At 44.8% G+C, this 17,996-nt stretch overlaps 1 protein-coding gene across 4 annotated transcripts in view; it reads left to right on the top strand.

Annotated features, from left to right (window-relative positions):
* LOC111875297 (ecotropic viral integration site 5 ortholog) overlaps positions 1-17,996 on the top strand; it is a 118,875-nt gene that overhangs the window by 35,952 nt on the left and 64,927 nt on the right. For all 4 annotated transcript variants that reach the window (XM_023871415.2, XM_023871420.2, XM_023871419.2 and 1 more), the window contains exon 2: positions 17,242-17,411. The gene's annotated coding sequence lies outside the window, so the exon portion shown is untranslated. The remainder of the gene's footprint in view (positions 1-17,241; positions 17,412-17,996) is intronic.

Here is a 17,996-nt window from a genome sequence, read left to right as displayed (position 1 = left end):
GATAAGTTTGATGGGGCCGATCACAGTGACCGCGCGGTCTAAGGCATGAACCATCTTCTCCCGCTCGAACACTGGGGTCGTGAGTTCAAATCCCACTCGAGGCATGAATGTCTGTGTGCGTTTATTCCCTCTTCCAAGGAGTCCTACCGACTGTTTTAGATTAAGAAACCGAAAAAGCGGTCAAGGTCCTAAGCGCTGTAGAGCCATAGAGAGATAGAGAAGGAAAGTTTAGAAAAGGGTAAATGTAAAGTTGTCCGTGTGCTTAATCAGTTAAGCACCAAACCATGAAGCCATATGGGAAGTAGAGGTCTAGCTCCACAATTCTTGACCTCGGCACTAAATGGAGGTGAGCCAGCTTTACGCCCCAGTCTCTTTACCCCCGGTGCCAATTGGATAGGAGGCTGGGTGGACCCCAGAGCCCGTCTGGACGCTGTGAAGCGGGGAAGAATCTGTTTTCTCTGCCGGAAATCGAACACCGGTCGTCCAGGTACACCGACTGATGTATCCCGGCTTCTTAGTTTGAAGGGGAATATACTTAAATGATGACTTTGTGTGACCATAATGTTCAAGACTGGAGTGTATATATTGTTTCTGTCAGCAAAATTTAGAAATCTGAGACAAAACCAAGATAATTAATCAGTATCTACGCGGTAGCGTAGTTAGTTGAGACACTATGCTACAAGCCGGAAGGTCGCGGGTTCAAGTCCCGATGAGGTCATTGGATTTTTTTCAGTTGACCTAACCCTTTCAGCCGCACTATTACCCTGGGGTCGACTCAGCCTCTAACAGAAATGAGTACCAGTAATTAATTAAATAATTTTCCTGGATAGTAAAGCGCGGCCGGCGCGTAAGGCTGACAACCTTACCGCCATCTTTGAGCCCATTGTCTAGATAATGTGGGACCCTCAACGTCTCACAACAATATGGGCCTTCACGGCCTGTTACAGGGATAGTTTACTTACTTTTTACTTTACCCCATGTTAGGTAATCAGGATGTCGTAAGGTTATTCTTGATTTTCTTCAGGCCTTCCAGGCACATGCCGATATAGTTCCTCGCTGCCTTCCACATCCCTTCCAATTCATTGTTCCCTTACCGTAGGCTCACTCGACACCTATTAGTCTGAGCTACTGACAAGTGATTAATATTATAATTTCCGCTGTTCCGGCTGTTGAGATACCTGCATTTCGTTTAATAAATAGAAGCTTTGGTAACCAAGGTTCCTGGGCCGCGCCATAGCTCAAGCGGTTAGTTGCTGGCTTCCCACCGCGGCGGCCCGGGTTCGATCCCGGGTCTGGTCAAGTGGGATTTGTGGTGGACAAAGTGGCACTGGGGCAGGTTTTCTCCGAGTAATTCGGTTTCCCCTGCCAATCTTCGTTCTACCAACTGCTCCACAATTGCTGGTACAATAGGCCAGAAGTGGCCGCAGTACAAGGGACTTAGTCCCACCCCACTAGCAATAAAAAAACAAGGTTCTTCCTTGTAAAGAAAATCCAGGTCTTACATTGGTGCAACCATTTCACTGTTGTTCGTTGCATCACATTCATTCATTCTTCTTGATTCGCTGGCATAGAGTGGTAACATAATCTGAGTCCTTAGAAGCCGCCAGTCGCGCAATTACTCAAGAATTTCCGAACGTTTTATGGAACCCGAAGGTTTATTGCTGTGATCACAAGAGCCTTCCATTGGTCCCTATCCCGTGACAGATGAATCCAGTCCATTCCACTCCATCCTATCTAAGATCTATTTTATTATACTACCGACTTCGCGTAGTTCTTCCTAGTAATCTCTTTTCTTCTGGTAGTAGCCTATGTAGGGGCTATAACTATCCCTATATTTGCCTGGAGGGATTGAGGAAAAACACGAAAAACCGCAGTCACGGTAGCCGATGTCCCGATCGAGATACGAACCGGCCAGCGTCCGAATACAGAAGTCAGAAGTTCATATCTTAAGGGTCAGTTTGCTCGCCCCTCTAATCTTGTTACAAAAGACAGTATTTTCTTATTGACATCGTAACATCATGATAATTGCCATGACATCACTTGGAGGAGTGGGATCGATTAAGTATGGCTGCGGTATATTAGAGGTGACGTCAGCGCACTCTGGGAGTTGGAATATGAACTGCTGAATTCCCTCGTGACTGGGACGAGAAGGAAAAGTACCTTCGCTAGATGTCGATTTTATTGCAAGGTTGGCGACTCTTCTTCAGGCATGGAAAACATGAATTTGCAGTTTAACACTAATTCGTCATGCTGTCCCAAAGACTTGTCGAGTTAGATTAATTCTCAATTTTGTGTTAAAAGTTAACCAGAAAGAAGAGACGTAGAATGTTTCTGAAATACTCCGTACTTTTCTTAGATCTGTAACAGACGTACAGCCGCGTGGAAATTCTGTGAATTTATGACTTGAGTTTCGGGCAGAGATGAGTGAACTATCTGTTTGAAACACTACGAGATCTTCCAGCTCGCTGTCTGAAGATATCTCGTTCAAATACACACAGAGGACCGGCTATCGTAAGGGGTTTCGTGCTCTTCCTCAGTCTCACCCGACAAGCTTAACTACGACAACTCCTTTTAGCATAATTTTCATTTCGTCCTGAAACATAACCATTTGACACTACATGAGCTGTGCAGCTGAAGAAGCGTCGTTAAGTGAGCTAAGAATGAGCTTTTAGAATTACATTTGGTAGTGTCATAACGCCGATCACAGTGGCCGCGCGGTCTAAGGCATGAACTGTCCTCGCCCGCTGGAACACTGGGATCGTGGGTTCGAATCCCACTCAAGGCATAGATATTTGTCTGCGTTTATTCTGTGTTTGTTTTGGTAGAGGCTTTGCGACTGGCTGATGCCCCGTCCGAGGAGTCCTAGCGACTGTATGTAACTTAAGAAACTGAAAAACGGCCAAGGTCCACAAGGGTTGTAGAATCATAGACAGTGTCAGAAGGATAGCAATTACATTTTACATATGCGAGATGTAAAAATATATGAACATTTACATGCCGTGTTTCTTCACATTTGGAAATAGTAATCTCAAATTATTTTTCGTTTACCGCTCGTCATTACATTATGAAATTGGTTGATCAGGGGTTCTTGAAAAGTACTACTGTCTGGTATATGAGGCGGTATAATATGTTAGAAGCTCACGACGTTTCGGAGGAACATATTGGCCTCTTCTGACTAGAAGACTAAGCCAAGTAATCAGCAAGCAGTTTGTTACTTGCCTGGCTAACTCTTCGGCCATGAAGATGGAGGCAGTACTGTCCTCTGCAACATCATTTAACTACTACCTGACTACAAGGCGCCAAATTCCAGAAGATATTCCCCTTCATAATCATTTTCGTCGAAAACTTTAGTCCAGCATGAGGGATTCTTGTTCGGACAAGCTGGAGAGAAATATTGGATGACAGCTGGTGTAGTTGCATGTGTGAATGTTAAAGAGCAGAAGGTTACAAGGCACCCGCCCATTGTGTCCACGCGATCTGAGCATAAAGATGACCCCTCAACCAGTCTTAGGGGGCCCATACACGTACGCGTCTGGTTCGCGAGTCCGACTCGGTTCGCGTTCCAATGAACCAAACTCGTCCGTGTGTGGGTCGCCGCGCACATACGTGTGTGGTGAAATTAATGCGAGCCCGGCTCCTCGCGAGCCAGACTCGTACGTGTATGGGCCGCCTTACTCTAAGCCTTCACTAGTGTTATCAACCGTTGAGAATTCACCTGAAAGGCTCCTCATTTGTTATATTACATTTCGTACTAATAACTTCCGGAGCACGCGGTAGCGTATTTGGTTGAGGCACTATGATACAAGCTGGAAGGTTGCTGTGTCGATTCTCGATGAGTCATTAGATTTTTCAATTGACATAATCCTTTCAGCCGCACTATGGCCCTGGGGTCGACTCAGCCTCGAACAGAAATGAAAACCAAGAATCTTCCTTGGCGTTAAAGGGCTGCCGGCGCGTAAAGCTGAGAACCTTACCACCGCCTTCTGTGAGTCGATTGTCTAGAAAATGTGGGAGCCTCGACAGCTCACAAGCATATGTGCCTCCACGGACTGTTACAGGGATTGCTTTGTCTTACCTTTTTATAAGAGAAACAGATTTGAACACAAATGAGTTCTGTCTTCTGAGATATCACGACATGTAGTACACTGAAAGTCAACAGACGTTTCGGAAAAATATGTGTCTATCTTCAGGGTCGAAGAACAAACCAAGGAAGAAACCCTCATGAAATACCCCTGCTTGCTACCTGCTTCTTGCTTGGCCTATTCTTCGACCCTGAGATTAAGGTGACATGTTCATCCGAAACGTCAGTTTGCATTCAGAATACCACATGGCGTTATATCCTAAAAGGCAGAACCCTTCATAATGCGAGAACTGAAACCCTACAAAGTTACACTCTGCTGACAACTGCCACGACAGCGTGAGCATGGAACATGGGCCGGTGTAGTGGCCACAGGTATGCAGTTACACTGTGAATGACTGTGAACATAACACAGCTTAAAATCATCAGAGCGTTGCGTAGAGAAGGACTGAAATGCAGTACAGAATTACTACTTTGATATGACTTTGTAATTGTATCGCAACTGATGCGTCGTGTTGATAATATTGAGGAGATAATGTGAAATCTCACGACGACGAATTTGAAGATAGTTGTTCTGGGATACATGTAATTTCAATTATGGGTGTCAGCAGTTCGGAGGAACCTGCGACTGCCATCATTAGGGTAGATGATGAAGTCAACAAGTTGCTCTGAAACTTTGGTACCTATTTACAAACTACACTGCGTAACATTAATTAATTATTTTTTTGAATTCGCTTAGTGGGGGGTGGAGTCCAGCTTGGTCCACTCGGCACGGCGGCCACTGATTGGCCTATTGTACCTGCCCCGGGTGGTTATGATGATGGAGAATTTGGTGGAATGAAGATTGGCAGGGGAACCCGAAGTACTCGGAGAAACCCCGCCCCAGCTCCACTTTGCCCACCACAAATCCCACTTGACCAGACCCAGGATCGAACCCGGGCCGCCGAGGTGGGAAGCCACACTGCGTAACATACCGTAAGATCTTAATCGTGTAAAGTATTCTTCTTTGAGAGCTAAGTATTTTGTTAGATAATTCTTCAGTGAATGCTTGATTAAATGACGCAGATAACTCTACTATCTCGGGATAGCTTAATCAGTATAGTGGTTAGGTGCGGGCTTCCACTTATGCAGGAGCCGAGATTTTTCTCGTCGCAGCGTCCAGATCGACCCTGGTTCCCACCCACACTCGTATACAGTGAATACCGGGGGTTCTTTCCCCGAGGTTAAAGCCGGCTGGGCGTAAAGCTTACTTTCCTCCGTCTTTTGCCGAAGATAATGTGTGGAGCTATACCTCCACTCCATCATACTTTTGCATGGCGTGACGCTTAGCACAGGGACAACTTTATGTTACCTAACGTTTATTGTCGGGGCCACGCAGTAGCGTAATTGGTTGGGGCACTCTACTACAAGTCGGAAGGTCACGGATTCAAATTCCGACGAGATCATTGCATTTGGCAATTGACCTAATCCTTCCAGCCGCGCTTTGGCTTAGGGGTCGACTCAGCCTCTAACAGAAATGAGAACCAGGAATCTTCCTGGGGATAAAGTGCGGCCGGCGCGTAAGGCTGACAACCTTACTTCCATCTGTGAGCCGGTTGTCTAGAAAATGTGGGAGCCTCGACGTCTCGCAACCCTATGGGCCTCCACGGCCTGTTACAGTGATAGCTTTACCTTTAACGTTTACTTCTAACCGAATAGTCCGTTAATGGACCTACATAAACCTTAAATAGTGACTAATGAGTTTTGAGCATTCTCGTGCTCTATGTTACTTTGAGGACTTTGCTGAGTATAAGTTGCAGAGCTGAACCAGTTCCAACATAAAGAGTTACGATTTTCTGGCTTGTAAGAAGGCCCTGTTGTTCGGGGAGAGCTTAAATTGCCGCCTGCTTCTGCTAGCTTCTTCGACACTGAAGAAGGAAGTGAAGTCTCTCTCCGAGCTACACAGCGTTACAACCCAGAAGACTGTACTCCTCACGGACATCCCCTTGTGAACTTCGAATCAGGGACCAGCATAGGCCTACCCATATTGATGTGTGATTCGAGGCTTACACAGCGGTACGCATCGAGATGTGACACCTCCACCGTAACCCTGCGAGTCGTATGAGGCGACGAAAAGAGAATCCGGTGCCTTGGGATATAAACGGGCCACCCTATTCCGGGGGGATACGTATAAATACGGGGACCTGGCCCTCGAGGTTGGGAGAGTCTCGAATCTGAGACAGTAAAATGTGATCATGGGTCCCACGGGACTCCGACCTGAGAATGACTGCGCTAGCGAAACCAGCAGTAAGGAGTATTAAAGCAAGTTTTCAGCCGAAAAAAAAAATTACTGGTCGTGAGTCTCAAGTGGCTTGTCGCCAAGACGAACTGCTAGGCATTAAACCGCCAGTCGTAAAGATAAGCTGACCCTGACTTTGGGAACTAACTTTCAGAGAAAAATAAAACATGCTACGCAGATAGGGACAGCAGGTTCCTCCGAAACGTTGGTGATAATGTACGGACTCTACCTAATTAATTCGACAAGCCACAACCATTCTCCATTGTACGTCAGAATACCTGTTTCCCCTTCGGCCACACCCTTGATATCGAGATTAAGTAATCTTGGCAGTCGGTATAGCGCTGCTAAATAGTAGTGACAACTAGTTATTTCGATTTCAGACGATCAAAAAGCGACCTTTCTCGTGCACCAACACTGTTCTCATCCTGACGAGAGTAACTTTGACAGAATGTGAGTTGCGGCCAACGTCTTCGCTGCTTCTCTGTATTTCAAGTGTCACTCCGCACTCACATTTGTACACATACGAGGGAAAGTCTGAAATTATCCGCACTTTCGCCATAACACATCTTTAGGTTTGTCACGCTTCCTTCTGCGCATGCTTGCTTAGAGTTGGTACTATTGTGGTCACGTGATCGAAGTTTAACCATGATCGCGTCATTTTGATTGATGCTGTGACAGTGGAAACATGGCCGCCCCGCTAGCAGTGTGCACCAAGGAGGAACAAAGAACAGTGATCCGATGTCTCTGGTTGGAAAGTGTGTTAGGGTTTCAACACAATACGGGGACAGTGCTCTACCGCGTAGAAGTGTGTATGAGTGGATCGAGAAGTTTAAAAGTGGCCGGACAATAAATTCAAGACTCAATCTTCTGTGGGAAAGGTGATGCTAACCGTTTTTTTAGACTCAAAAGGGCCTATACTGGAAGACCACCTGGAAAAAGGGTGTACGATCAACAGTGCAAGATACAGGGATTTGCTGGCCAACAATTCGCACCAAACGCCGAGGCCTATTGTCAAAGAAAGTGTTGTTGTTGCATGACAGTGCATGCCCACACATGGCTGGCCAGACCGTTGAAGTCATTAACCATTTGGGTTTCGAGGTGCTGGAACACCCTTCCTAGAGCGCCCAGATCTCGCCCCTTCCGACTATCATCTCTTTGGACCGCTCAAAGATGCTTTACGTGGTCGTCGATTTTCTACGGACAAAGAAGTGCGGGAAGCGGTGCATAAATGGTTGCATAACCAACCGAAACCTTCTTCTTCGAGGGAATACGCAAGCTTGTGGACCGCTGGGCCAAGTGCATCAGCAAGGAAGGAGATGGTTGCGCGACCAACCGAAACCCTTCTTCTTGGAGGGAATACGCAGGCTTGTGGACCGCTGGGCCAAGTGCATCAACAAGGAAGGAGATGGTTGCGCGACCAACCGAAACCTTCTTGGAGGGAATACGCAAGCTTGTGGACCGCTGGACCAAGTGCATCGAAAAGGAAAGAGACTATGTAGAAAAATGACGTACTTGTTCAACCCCTACTTTTGTGTATATAAATTGGAAAGACAAGAGTGCGGATAATTTTTTACTTCCCTGCGTACATTGTCCGTCTTAAGGCGCGTCCACATTACTGGTGCTCGTGTGATTCGCTATGCTCGCGAGTAATGTGGACGATATGACAAGTCACGAGACAAGAAAATTTAAAATTTTTAATTTAAAAACTGTAGCCAATAAATTAAAATACGACTACAGCCTATACACACTACGCGTAAATATACGGATCCTCACGCGCCGAAGCCTGGCGAGCAACTAAAGTAGTGTGGACGAAGATTTACGAGCACAAGTAAAATCCAGACGAGTCTCCCGACGAGCACGAGTAATGTGGACGCGCCTTTAAATGCGAACTTATTATATGGTCACACTTCTTCCTCACAACATATTTCGGCAGTATACGACCATCATCAGGTTTTGTCTGTCTTGCTAAAATTGTTGCAATGTTGTGTCAAAATTATGTTTCGCGTTTGAACGCGATATTTCGTAATTAAAATAAATTAACCTTAATTAGTTAGTTATTGGAGAGGGTGGGTTTCCCCATGCACTTAGACCAGTATTGGTCCAGTCTCTATACCCTACCGATATTGGTGCGTACCATCAGTCCCGACCGAGCCAGCGAGTTCGGCCTCTANTCCCCCATCTACCAGAGGTATTAGAGACTGCTGTTGGGCGGGAAACGTCCGTTAATTTGGCTCAGTGACCTCCTTTGGAGATATGAGGTTCTTTTACGTGCCGTAAAGCTACGACACGGGACCCACGGCTTAAAGTCCCTCCCGGAGGACTTGTTCCCTGAAATTTTCCGCCCTTAAAAATTCGACGACCTCCGCCGGGTTTGAACCCGCGTACCACGAGTCATGAGGTGGGAACGTTACCTCTAGACTACGGAGGCCGCTTAAATTAACCTTAATTAAAATTGATTAACATCCCAATATTTTCTATTGTGTTCGTCGTCCATTCGTTTAAAAGATAATTGCTTGAGTGTCTCTCTCTTTTTTGATTTATTCGCGCGGCGTTCCTTTTGCGGCCTGGGTATTACGCGTGTGTATTTGTGCAGTTCGTAATGATGTTGATGTGGCCTTACTGTCAGTTTTGTTATGTATGCGCCTTTGGCTGTAGGTTCTTCCACGCTGCTAGAGTAGTTATGTTGTTAATTGGTCTGTGTATGTAGATAATATCTACTTCATTCTCTTTACGTACCAACTTTCTTTTTATAAGAAAAACATGGAATTATATGGTCTCTATGTTCCTCCTGTCAGTTTTTAAACCGTTCAGTTTTCACGAAATTTGAAATGAACGTTACACAATTTAAGTCCACTCCAACTTCGTCTAATTTCCTACACCCAGTAATAACTAGGGCCCGGACCTTTATGCGCTAAAAACACTTAAAATATGTGTTAAAAAGCAGGAAAATATGCACCAAAAATAAAACAATATGCACTTAAGAAACAGGTCACTTTATTCAGACTCGCCTATTTACATGTAGCATTCACTGCAGAAAGTAGCATCACAATAGGCAACTAGAAGTCTTTCTGTGTTTTCTGGAGACAAACTGCGCCTGTTGTCCGTCAAAATGAGTTTATTGACTGAGAATGATCTTTCTACATCAAGTGACGTGATTGGACAGTATTTATACACTGGCGCCGAAGGTTCGGAACATTCATCTGGCAAAGATACCCTAATTCCACTCAAATATTGACTAATTGCCTGAATCTTTTTTACTCCTTGGTTCGATTTCAACACCTTTTCTAACTTATATTTAATCTTCTCTCCAATTTCGCCTGGAGCGGAATTCAGTGAACAAGTTGCTTTCTGAACAAGTTGAAGTGAGTCGTGAAGGAGTGTACCACAAGATTCTAAGCTCTCAGTGGCTTTTGAAACTGTAGAAAAATGTGCATTGATAGAATTCACATCTTGATAAACAGTATCACATCCAAACACCACTTTTGCTTCACGGACACATGCATACTCATCTTCAAGTTTTGTAACCACTTCTTTTACTTGATTGAAATTCTCCTGATAAAATGAAACTGCGGATAACCATGTCCCCCACCTAGTTAGGACAGGTTCAGGTGGCAGATGAACCTGATGTAGGCAATCTTTGTAGAACTGGACACGAGCTGGTGCTTTCAGAAACAGTTTTTTTCCACTTGCAATTAAATCGTTAACAACTGTAAACTGTGCGCGTATTTTTTCTGCAATGTGGTGAAATCCGTGCGCTAAGCATGTTACATGTATAAGATTTGGATAAAATACTTGTAAGGCCTTTGCTGCTTCCAACATATAGGAAGCTCCATCTGTGAGTAATACACACACCTTACAACAATTATTCTCAATTTCAGATGGCCATAGTAGTCGCAGAGAATCGTTTACAAATCTTGCTATTGTGCTATGGTTGGTTTTCTGTAGTACTTTGCAAGCAAGAAGAGGAGGTTTGCCGGGTTCGTCTGGATGTAGCTTACCAACTACGAAATTTGCTGCGTATCGGCCACATAAATCGGTTGTCTCATCCATCGATATCCAGACACAGTTCCCTCCGATGTCAGAACGGATTGACTCCAGAGTAGATTCATACAGGAAAGGTAGATAATTTTTTCTAAGAGTTGATTCATCTGGGATTTGTTTAAATACACAATATTTCTCCAGAAATGTTCGCAGAACTGGATTGCTTAATTTATTCCATGGAATTTTGCTGCATACTAAAGCCTTACAAAGATCGGCTGAAAATGTATTAACAGAGGACTTGGGTTTGACCTGTGTAAGAAGTAGTAGTTGTGGTCTGCTGTTCTTCTTCCCCTTCTTTGCCGCAATATGTGCAGTCGTTCTTGAGTGTTGTTCAAGTTGAAATTTCTTTTCACATTTTACTTCCTTTGCGCAAACTTGACAGTACACGACGACACCGTCTGCTGAATAGTCACTGTTACCCGACACCCATCGATTTTTTAAATATCTACTGTTGCACTTTTCTTAGGCATTTTCAGTACACGAACACTTTTTTGATGCAGACTGTTAAAGAAAAGAGTAACACACGAACTGAAGAGACTTCTCTCAAGACCAACCCTCTGATGCTACTGTCTGCTGTGGTGGTCAATGGAATGCAGGAAAATCCCACCTCCTCCCTTTCGAAATAGCCAAGCTACCTGCTTCTATTGTAAGTGGAAGTAAAGCTATCCGTGTAGCAGGCTGTGAAGGCCCATAGGGTTGTGAAACGTCGAGACTCCCACATTTTCTAGACAATCGGATCGCAGATGGCGGTGAGGTTGTTAGCCTTACGCGCCGGCCACGCTTTACTCTCCAGAAAAATTATTTAATTAATTCCTGGTACTCATTTCTGTTAGAGGCTGAGTCGACCCCAGGGCCATAGTGCGGCAGGAAGGAGTAAGTCAATTGAAAAAAAATTCAGTGACCTCAATCCTGCTTGTAGCATAGCGCCTAAACCAACTAGACTACCATGTGCCCCTGTTCTCAGTGGTGATTACAGTGAATATTGCTGTCTTCTGAGGTGTCACGCCGTGTAGTCTGGTCGATTGGTCGATCATTACTAACGTTTCGGAGGAACCTGCTGTTTCCATCTTCAGGGTAGATTGAGGTAGAAGGTTCCTCCAAACGATCTACCAAAGTATACGGTGTCACATCCCAAGAGGCAGCAATCTTAATATGTGTATGGTAATAAATCTTCGAGAAAATTACCCGTATATGTTATACTTCTGTAGAATATAAAAAGAACATGTCGGTTTTGCAGAACTTTTAGTGTTCAATTTGTTAATGGCAATTAATGAACTACTGGCTAACTCTTCGATCGTAAAGATGAAGGCGATACGTTCTTCCGAAACGTCTGTAGGCTTATACCGAACTACACGGCGTAAAAAGCTGAAGATCATACTCTGAAATCACCACTGTGAGAACCTCAGTTCCAAATGAATATCTTATTTTTACGTGCATGTGGAGTTTACGCATTTAACAATGATACCTTTACAGTTTACAAGCCGGAATAGCTCATGTGGTATAGCAGTGGGCTATGGGCTGGACGACAAAAGAACTGAGATTCGATTCCCAGCAAGGGTGAGAGATTTTGCTCATCTCCGCAACGTCCAGACTTGCCTGCTCTGGGGGCGCCAATGTGAACGGGAGTTCTTTCTCCCGGAGTAAAGCGTCCGGGGCTTGAAGCTGACCATTCATCTCACTCTAGTGCTGAGGTCAAAAATGGTGGAACTGTGCCGGGTTTATTTGACGTCACTCTAGCAATTACACTCGGTTATAACAATTCACACATTCAACTGCTTCTGTTGTCTGCATCTTGCACCTCCGGTCTTCTGGATTCTCTCGTATTCTCAGTAGTGAGGGCGAAGAGGAACGCATATAAGATATTGATGGGAAGGGCAAAAGGAAAGAGACCACCAGGAAGACCGAGAAAGACGTAGTTAGGTGGATAATATTAAAATGGATCATAGAGAGATACGATGGGGTAGTATCGACTGGATTGATCTGGCTCAGTGGAGTGATTTTGTGGACACGGTAATGCATTTTCGTGTTCCATAAAATGCTAGGAAGTTCTTGAGTAGCTGCACGACTGTCGGCTGCTCCATGAAGTTAGGTATTATTACTTATTATAAGTGGGTTACGCCATTCGAAGTTACGAAATATCAGATGACTAAACCGATGCTGAAAAGTAGGCTGTTCATAACCGGTTCGTGTTAACTCGCCCTTGGCGACCACGTGTGCGTATTTCTGCAGGTATCGTATTTATTTGCAGTTTTACTTAATGATGCTTTCAGTTATTTGTTATTGCTAGTGGTGTGGGACTAAGTCCCTTGCACTGCCGCCACTTCTGGCCTATTGTACCAGCCCCAGATGATAGGTGAGGGTGATTGTGGAGCAATTGGTGGAATGAAGATTGGCAGGGGAAACCGAAGTACTCGGAAAAAATCTGCCCCAGCGCTACTTTGACCACCACATATCCCACTTGACCAGACCCCGGGATCGAACCCGGGCCGCCGCGGTGGGAAGCTAGGGACTAACCACTTGAGCTATGGCGCGGCCAAACGCTTTCAGTTAACTCAGACTATGTAGCACATGTGAGCAAACTGTGGGTCGCGTGCTTCTGTTTGGAACCTTTACTGTGGCTGCCGGAAACACTATTAATCAGTCCTTTGTTTGCAAATATGATTTTTATATTAAAACAGTGTGTTCTGGTTGGAAAGGTGAATTGCTCTTGGCCCTCACCAGCACAGTGTCTCTTGGTTTCCTGGCAAGATTTTTTCCCCAAGATTTTTACGTGTTTTCAAATGGGACCTCCTCTTCGACGAGAGGGTGTATCTGACTACTACTGGTCACTGCCCCTCTACTGGGGGAAAACTATTCATCTACTTTCATTTGATACGACAGATCACATATAAAACAAGAACTCTTCTATTGTTCCGTGTGTATTCGTTGCCGCCGGGACGTGTTTGCCGAGCCGTTACCTAGCAACTATATGGGGATACGCACGCAGACACACGGACAGCAAGGTGATCTCATGAGCATATTTTTATTGTTTGAAAATAGGAAAAGTAAGGTAAAAACGTGTTGCTTTGAAGGCATCTACCTAAACATCTGTGTCATACAGTCCAGGCCTGTTTGTAGCTCCCGGACCCCTGAAAATGGGCCTATCATGTGCGGCTTCTATGTTGAGTAAGTTTAGCCACGTAGCGTCGGATGATTGAATAATGAAATGGAAGAAGGTGCATGGGGATATCGTAGCTTAATATAGGGTACAGTAACCTGCCATTTAACTGAAGTGACTGATAGATCCCACAAAAATAAACGTAGGTCAGGTAGTAGGTTTCCCGGCCGAGATTTGAACCAAGCGCCTCCCAGATACAAGTGAGAACCGTTACCACTACAGCCAACAAGCTCCGTAGTGTGATAGTAGTGCTGATCTTGGACAGTTACAAGTGCATTTATAAAGAAGTTTTGACCTGAAAAAAATAATTCTCTGTCGTCGAGTTTTGTCATCGTCGTGTTTTTTATTAACCCGTTCCATCCCAGACTGTCCTTCCATCGCATTCTCGGTCGTTCGACGTTTCTTCGTCCGGGCTGGTAATCGTAACATTTTGGATCAATACTGAAGAGCCGGGATAGCGCAGTCGGTATAACGACAGGGTACAGGGTGGATGAGCGAGGGGTCGGAGTTCGAATTCATTTAGGGTCAAGAATTTTCTCTTCTCCAAGTCGTTCAGACCGTCTCTGGGGTCCACCCAACATCCTATCCAGTGTGTGCCGGGGGTAAAGCGACCGTGGCGTGGAGCTGACCACTCACTTCCAACTAGTGCCGAGGTCAAGACAAGTGGATCTATACATCCACTCCCCCATGCGCCTTCATGGCGTGGTGCGTAACTAATTAAGCACAGGGACAACTTTACCGTTTTAGTTTTATTGAAGAACCCGTTCTTAAAATGTGATTATACTACTCTTTTTTTTTCACAGTCTTGGTTTCTAGCTTCTGAAGCTTTTATTGCCGTATTGCGTGCATGGCCTCTAAGTGCATATCCACAGACACGCCTTAAAAAGCTCATTTCTGCTGTTTCTGTTTCTGTATGACTGTGAAATTTGGTTCCTTACATTAAGGGAAGAACGTGGACTGAAGTTATTTGAGAACAAGGCTATTGCATAATGAGGAGCTGCAGAATATGTACCGTTCACCAAATATTAATAGAATGATCGAATCGAAGAGGATTAAATGGGCAGGATTAGCACGCGTGAGAGACACAAGGCGTGTATGCAGGGTTTTGGTAGAAAAGCCAGGAAGTAAGAGACTAACAGTAAGAACTGGACGTAGTTGGGAGGCTAATATTAAAATGTGTCTTAGATGTGTGCCACTCGTGCCCAAAATTTGTTCTCACCTTTCAGCTACACTCTGTATAATTTTATCAAAGGAAAGTAAGCGATTAGTTCAGTGAACGTCTCTTGTGAACATGGTAAGAACCTTCGGGTTCCATAGAATGCTTGGAATTTCTTGTTGATTTTTGAAGAAGGACTCAGCTCCAAGGGGTTACTTACATGCAGTATACTCTATGCTTTTATGACCCATATCATTGTTATCTTCGAACAAGCCTGTCACGCTAACCCGTGATGTAAGTTGCACTTTTTGGTTGGATTATAAACATGCACTGCGTAAACATGGGCACGCAGTAGCGCATTTGGTTGAGGTACTGTGCTACAAGCCGGAATGTCGCGGGTTGGATTCCCCATGAGGTCATTGCATTTTTTCAATTTACCTAATTCTTACAGCCGCACTGTGGCCCTGGGGTCGATTTAACCTCTAACAGAAATGAGTACCAGCAATCTTCCTGGGAGGTAAAAGGCGGCCGGCGCGTAAGGCTGTCAACCTCACCGCCATCTGTGAGCCTCGACGTCTCACAACCGTATAGGCCTCCACAGCCTGTTACAGGAATAGCTTTACCTTCTACTGCCTACACATGAAATGAGGAATACTAATTACTTTCTTGAACAGGATAAATTCGTGTTTGCGGCAGAAGAACATGACAATTAGTGAGAAATGAGAAGTCGCTGAGACCCCATTTGGAATATCTTATAATTAATATTACTTTTCCATCTGCAACTCGTCGTCTCAACGGGTTAAAAAACTAATATACTACTTGCAACGCCTTTAAGGTTACGCCACCACCAGCATCAACATAATTTGCAGATATAAATTTGTTACTAATTTCATGAAATGTGGTGTTGGACTGTGGAACCTATAAACCAGAAGTTCTCAGATGATGGAACACTGCGACCACCCCCCCCCCTAAAATAATACATAAATTTGCGGAGTTAGCAAAAATTACAGTTTTTCACATTGCTTAATGTCGCTCTGAGACTGTGCGGTGATAGCAGAAACCAAGATAGTTTTATGTCCTCTCTACATCTACATTAAGTGGAAACTGATTGTAGAGGAGGCCAAGGTTCACCCAGGGCTGTAGCGCCGTGTGGTAGGTAGGTATATCTACAGTAAGCTATGCAATGTCCCTCTATGGTCACGAAAATATTCGCAAGATGTTACCCCGGCTACAGTTGTCTTTTCCGAAAACACCTGTAGAAAATCTTAATGTCACGTAACCTGGTTACGTGACTGATAATTAATGGGTTCTGATTAGATGAATAGATATATCGGACAGTCTAACTTGACTTACTTTTTTTTTCGTTTAGTGGGGGGTGGAGTCCAGCTGGGTCCACTCGGCACGGCGGCCACTGATTGGCCTATTGTACCTGCCCCGGGTGATTATGATGATGGAGAATTTGGTGGAATGAAGATTGACAGGGGAAACCGAAGTACTCGGAGAAAACCCGCCCAGCACCACTGTGTCCACCACAAATCCCACTTGAGGGCCGGGATCTGCCCGCCTCCAGACGGGATTAATTCGTCTGGCAAACGCTCCTGTTATGATATTTCGTCGAACCGTGTAGAAGACACCTCTTTCAGCAGTAGAGTTATTGCTTTCTTAGCCGTTACTGTGCTCTGAACGGTTCGTTGCCGTGGATATTGGCTTTCAGTCAGTTAAAGTTACACTGCATGTATCAAAACCATAGTAGCCGAAGTCTGTAGTTGCCTGTGTTACTTAGCAAGTTCGTTTACCGAGCTGTTGCCTAGCTACACATGTTACATTAACTAACTTCGCCAGAGTGTGCCTGGGTACAAGTGTATTTTAAATAATTCTTAAAGATTTCGCTACCCATGTGGGATCACGATCGACAGTTAGAGAAACTGCTATGAACGATTATCCCTCAGAGACCTCATTGAACACACAGGACACTTCTTTTGTAAGGTCACCTATTCGCAGTGCAATGCACCCGCAGTTATGTTTTATGCAGACAGTTTGAAAAAAAAAACTGTAGTTTGTATGACTAAAATGTAGACTGTAGACTGTAGACCAGAGGGTACTGCATGATGGTGGTCCTCAAGCTAAAATTTTCAGTTGTTTCATTTCTCTCTCTTCCTGGCTCTATAATTCCGATTTTGGTGTTGGCCTCCTTTTCTCTCAACCGTTCCCAGAACTCCCTCTCCAACGCCTTCCGCCTCCAGTTATTGATCTTTAGTGCGTCTGGATTTTTTTTTCTTCCCAGTACTGAGTTTGATCAGCCTTGACCTCATCTTCCTTCCTGCCTGTCAAAGGCAAATATTTTGCCGGTTCATCATCATCCTTTCTGGCTAGATGTCCCGCCCTACCCAGTCTCGACTCCACGTCAATAACTTTCGCATCAGGTTCTTTATACAATTTACAGACTACGAATAGAAACCTCTGCTGCGATCCTGAATCCATCCGAAGCTGGTAATGTTTCCCCTTACTTTTAAGAAACACTTTTGTTACAGGTGGCGTTCATCGGTCCGCCACTGAGGGCAGCAGGACGCCAGTGGGTATGTGAGGCTCGAACCGCAGACTTCTGGTGTGGCTCACCTTATACAGTAGTTCACGTTTACCTTCGTTGAGAATTCTTCTCTACTGCAGTTGAGCGTAGCCTAAAACCATACGCTCCAAAAGGGTAAGAAAAGCAACATGTATTGGCTCTTCAAAAGATCCCCCTACTGCATTGCCAACCTCACCTTCAAGAAGCACACCGTGATTTCACAGATGAGGTTCTTGTGGCTTGCATTGCCCTGCCGCTACTTGAGCCATGTCCGTATAACCATTATATCCGATGTTAAGGATATGGCGCAAACTTTAAGAGACCACTAGGCAGACCAAGACGTGGGTGGGTGGATAGTGTTATAATAGATCTTAGATAGGATGGGGTGGTATGGAGTGGATTGATCTTTCACAGGTTAGGGACCAGTGGAGGGCTCTTGTGAACATTATAATGCTGGGAAGTTCTTGAGTAGCTGCATAACTGGCGGTTTCTCAAGAAGGCTCAGCTCCCTGAAGTTAGCAACCTAGTCTATATAGTGACTGGATGGACTTAACTTTGAGGAAGAAAGTAGTGAAGCATGGCATGGAGCATGGCTTTGTATGGGGCTGAAACTTGGACACTTAGGGCAGTAGATCAGAAACACCTGGAAGCTTCGAAATGTGGTGTTGAAGAAGGATTGAGAAGATCAGTTGGACCGATTATGTGAGAAATGAAGAAGTG

Source organism: Cryptotermes secundus, unplaced genomic scaffold, assembly GCF_002891405.2.
Source record: "Cryptotermes secundus unplaced genomic scaffold, Csec_1.0 scaffold1406, whole genome shotgun sequence".
NCBI lineage: Eukaryota > Metazoa > Arthropoda > Insecta > Blattodea > Kalotermitidae > Cryptotermes > Cryptotermes secundus.
This window is presented reverse-complemented; position numbering and strand designations above follow the sequence as displayed.